Consider the following 5,132-nt stretch of genomic DNA (forward strand, 5'->3'; position numbering starts at 1 on the left):
GTCATTTGAAATTTGTATGTCTGTCTTCTGTTCACCTAATGTCAGGAAGACAAATCCCAGCCTGTTACTGTTAAAGATGATCTTGAACAGGTTCTCCAGCTGAGATTTTTTTCACAGAGGTGACTGTCATATCCAGCCCAAGTTTCATGACGTGTTTTAAACCCCATTTTGCTGCCCATTTTGCATTTTAGTCCACAAGTCTGTCCCCAGCTGCTAATCCTTTTGTGGTGTCATCTGCTTTTTTCCCTTTTGGGATGAGACCTGTTGAGGAAATGAAGCCGGGTAACCAAACCAACACTATTCACTTCTTACTTTTGTATTACTGGGGGCCTAGGCCCTAGGGTATATCACCGTGTCCCACAGCCATAAGGAGGAGGAGGAGAGAAGATCCAGCAGGCAGGAATTGTGCAGCAAGATTGATTTATTTAATTATTTTACAAACTCTTTTATACATTTTGTAGAGGGATTCCTTGTGGAACAGTGGCATATGATCCCCCAGGAGACTCTGGGCAACCCAGGGCTGCTGCAGAAGTACCCTTGCAGGGACCTCAGACTGCAGATAGGCCAGAAAGACACCTGGCAGCAGGCAGCCTTGAACAGCCTTGGGAAAGTTATACACTGGTCGGCTCCCCTGCTGCTTAGAGGCTGTCCCGTGGGAATAAGGCGTGAATCTTTGTAAAGTAGATATAAGTGAGTGTAGGTAAACAATAAAGGAGCATGATGCTCAAATTGTATCGGTGTTCATATCATGACTTCGGCCGGCTCCCCTGCACTTGGAAGCCCCCCCCACTAAACCTGGCGCCTGGAGCAGGGACCCGAGTGATTTTTGCGTGTAAATGCAGGTTCGCTTGAATGCGGTAAGACTCCGAATCATCGTATCAGTGGTGGAGCCTGGGGAGACAGAGTGGGTGGTCTCAAAGTCAACTGAAGCCAGAGACCAGGTCTCAAAGCCGAGTGAAGCTGGAGACCAGGTCTCAAAGCTGAGTGAAGCCAGAGACCGTAGCTCGCGTGGCCGAGTGAGCCCCTGCAGGTGAGAAGCTATGGAGTATGAGGCTGGGACTCACCTCCTAGTCAGTATCCTCTCTAAGAGAGGCGAGACTGTAAAGGACGGAGATCTTAATGCCCTCGTTATGTGGGCCTGGGAACATGGATTTTTGAAATACACTGCTTTTGTTTTCAAGCGAAGCGTGGTGGGAAGTTGGGAACAAACTGTGGCTGTCCACGATTGAGGGTGGAAAAGAAGGTAAAGAAGCTAAAGCTCTCGGATTAACTTGGAGAGCAGTGACTAACACTCTCGCAGACATGAAAGCAGAGAGGACAGTGGCCATGGCTTTAGGGGGTAGCGGCTCCAGGAAGGAAGGTGACGTGAGCCTTACGGAGCGGCGGCCGGAGACCAGGGCGGGGTCCAGGATTGCGTGATTCTTCAGGCTGGTCATGGGCAGACCGATTAAGGGAACAGCAGCACCCGTGCGTTCCCTGCAGGAGTTGCTGGACGCAGCAGGAAAGGAAGTTACCCCTCCAAAGTCTGAGGGAGAAATGGCTGCAAAGGTGGAAGCAGAGCCGCCGGACCCAGGGGGCGGGACGCAGGTGAGCAGAGGAGAAACGAGCGGTCCGAGCTCTCAGCCAAAAGCCGCGGCGCGCCACCCTCCTCTGCCGGGCAGTGGATCATCATCCGATGGCAAAGCAGCTTCTAAGGTTTTGTCGCCTGCAGAAACAGAGCCAGCCAGGGGTCAGCCCCAAGAGGAGGAGAATCACAGAGAGATGATGCAAGAAGTAATCAAAAAGCTTGCTGAATTGTCTACACGGCAGGACGCACTGGAGTCTAAGGCTTGCGAAATTACACCTTCAGCACCGTGGCGTCCTGTGACCCCACTGGTCAAGATAGCCACCAGAACTCCTACGTTCCTGTCGGGAGAACTGGGCACAGTGCCTATGGCCCCTCCCTTCCCCCGAGAGGAGGTGCAGCCATCGCCTCCATCAGCCCCGACGGTGAGGACTGACCCAGTGCCAGATGTCCTGTATCCTAATGATTGCATCAGCATTGCACAATTGTTGTTAACCCCTTCACAGCTCCTGCTCTGGGAGCTAATGTTAGAAAGTGGGTGGTATACATGCCTGCTTTGTGCGGACCGTGATCAAAGGCGGAACCAAGAAGGGGAGTTGCGTAAATTCTTGAGTATAGCATCAGACACAGAGGTAGAGTGGGGAATTGTTTTGACTGTCTTGAGACAAGGGCATTGGCGGACATCTTTGATTGGCTGTCCGCCCATTTAGATCGAGTGAAGGCAATTAATTTGGCTAGCATCTATGTTTTTACCTGGTGCTTCAGCAGCCAGGGCTCACACAATTTTACATAAACTTGCTTGCTGGGCGAGGGATGAGCTAAACATAACTTCGCAGATGCTTGACGAGCTAAGCGCAGATGTTACTAGTGTTAGACATACAATGTTACAAAATCGGGCAGCCATTGATTTTCTATTATTAGCCCACAGCCACGGCTGTGAAGATTTCCAGGGTATGTGCTGTATGAATCTTTCTGACCACTCTGTCTCAATTCACAAGCACCTCTCTGACCTCCAGAGGGGCCTACACAGCCTTCGGGAGACAGGTGACCCTATTAGAGATTGGCTTAAGGGTCTGGGTACCACTGGATGGCTACGTACCTTGGTAGTAGAAGGCTGCCGATTGCTATTTGTAGTTATATTGGGTTTAATAGTATTTGGGTGTATTTTTTCTTGCCTTAAAGCAGGGCTGCGAAAAATCATCGACCAGGCCCAGGTTGCCCAAAAAGAAAATGGGGGATGTGTAGAGGGATTCCTTGTGGAACAGTGGCATATGATCCCCCAGGAGACTCTGGGCAACCCAGGGCTGCTGCAGAAGTACCCTTGCAGGGGCCTCAGACTGCAGATAGGCCAGAAAGACACCTGGCAGCAGGCAGCCTTGAACAACCTTAGGAAAAGTTATACACTGGTCGGTTCCCGTGCTGCTTAGAGGCTGTCCCGTGGGAATAAGGCGTGAATCTTTGTAAAGTAGATATAAGTGAGTCTAGGTAAACAATAAAGGAGCATGATGCTCAAATTGTATCGGTGTTCATATCATGACTTCGGCCAGCTCCCCTGCACTCAGAATCCCCCCCCGCTAAAGACTTTTTTCTTCATAGTCTAATTGGACAAGGATCAGCCACCCCTTGGGGGTGATTGGCTAAAATCCTAAAACATCCATTGTCAAAATATTTTTCTACTGTACCGTAAACAAGACTTTTCAAGGTTGCAGGTGGCTTGGTTGTTTACATAACTCTGCTGTGAGAGAAAAAAGTCTCTCATGGACTTAGAAACTAGCAAGAAAATCCTTGCTAGTAGCATTTTTGTATCTACACTTTTGGGGTTTGCCTTTCAGGGCAAGATGCCGGTCCAGCTCTTCACACTGATTTGCATCCCATTTGTGGCCATCTTGATAGGGAACTCTCTAACTGTTGTGATCACAACCACTGACTCTGTCCTACACATGCTCATGTGAACCTTGCCTTGACAGATCTGCTACAGGCTGAGCATTATCCCCAAGATGCTAATGATTCTGCTGGTGGAAGAAAAAATTATTTCCTTCAGAGCTTGTGCATTGTGAGTTGCAGCTCATCTGTGTTGTCCTTTTTCTCACTTGAGAGTGTTTCCTCTGGGGTGCAATGGCTTATGACAGGCAAGTGGCAATATGTCATCCTTTGCAATATACCACCATGATGAATAGGGATCGCTGCATCAGGATGACCCTTGGGTCTTGGCTGTCTGGTGCCCCTGTGGCTTTGTGCTTCACCACATGGTTGTTCTCTCTGCCCCTCTGTGGGAGAAACATGGTCAATCATTTCTTTTGTGGTGTTTTCCCTGTGTTAACGTTGCTGTGTGCAGACACAGCCTTGTTTGAACTACTGATTGTTATTGCTGTTGTCATAATAGTGATGATTCCTTTTTCTCTGATAGCCATCTCTTACCTTCACATTATCCATGCTGTTCTTCAGATACCATCAGCTGTGGGCCAGAGACAAACCTTTTCCACATGTGCAGCTCACCCACTGGTGGTGGCTCTTTTGTACAGCACAGCTGGCATCATCCACCGGCAACCCAAGGCCAGCCTCTCATCCAACATGAAGAAAATGGTTTCCCTGTCCTATACAGTTATCACCCCAATGCTCAACCCCATCATCTACTGTAGGGTATGCCCAGCCACTGCCCTGGAGGGATGTCTGCTGAGAAAAGAAGATTGAGCAATCTCCCAGCAGGACCCCCTCCGGGAAGGCAGCTAACTTTGCAGTTATGGTGAGAAGAAGACAGACCCGGAATCCTCTGGGAGACCCTATGCAGATCTTTTGTAACCCCTTGGCCTTTACCCTCTGACACCCACCCCCTGTATCCCTATAAGAGCTAGCCCTCTGCCCCTGCAACTGAGAGAGCACGTCCCAAGCCTCCCCTTCGCCTGGAGTACGGACCAACAGTAAAGCTACTTCGTGCGGAACCAGCTACATGGGCCTCTCCTCTCTCCCTGGTCTGGCTGCCTGGGAGGCTGCCCTGCAGAGCTGAGCTGAAATCACGAGCTGACAATCACTAAACAGCTGACAGCTTCTGCATGGGCCCTCCTGCCAGCAGGTGAGGGAAGACACCAGGCCTTAGGAAGGCGATTCCTTTTGGGACCATCTCTCCGGACCGGTCACAGCTTCCTCGGTCAGAGCCACTGACCCCTCACCAGCTGCCACAACTATCTACAGCTTGGGGAATCAGGAATTCAAGCAAAACCTGAAGAGATGCACTGATGAGTGGTTCCTTAGGAAGCAGGTGGCTGTTTTTTCACTGTCCAGGTAATGGATTCCTTGTAGCTGCACAGAACATGAGAGTTCCCCTTGTAAAAAAGTTAAATGAAATCTAAGAATTAAGTGAAATTCCTTTCAAAGAGACATCTGCTATTTTAGCAATCCTTTGCTCTTAAATCCGTAAAATATCTGACCTTTTTTTACTCAGCATGTTAGAATACAGTATAGCTGTACCTCTGACATTGCAAACAAATGAGTAGACCTGAATCAGTGTAGGAACACTACAAAAGTGGATTATGAAATTCTTATCCTCCCCCACCAATCATTATACTTTTAT

The 5,132-nt window shown here is 49.2% G+C and overlaps 1 pseudogene; it reads left to right on the forward strand.

Moving 5' to 3' along the window:
• The first annotated feature begins 1,302 nt into the window (after positions 1-1,302).
• LOC138114841 (olfactory receptor 10A7-like) lies at positions 1,303-4,255 on the forward strand (annotated as a pseudogene).
• The last annotated feature ends 877 nt before the right edge of the window (positions 4,256-5,132 follow it).

Source organism: Aphelocoma coerulescens, chromosome 9 (assembly GCF_041296385.1).
Source record: "Aphelocoma coerulescens isolate FSJ_1873_10779 chromosome 9, UR_Acoe_1.0, whole genome shotgun sequence".
Taxonomy (NCBI): Eukaryota; Metazoa; Chordata; class Aves; order Passeriformes; family Corvidae; genus Aphelocoma; species Aphelocoma coerulescens.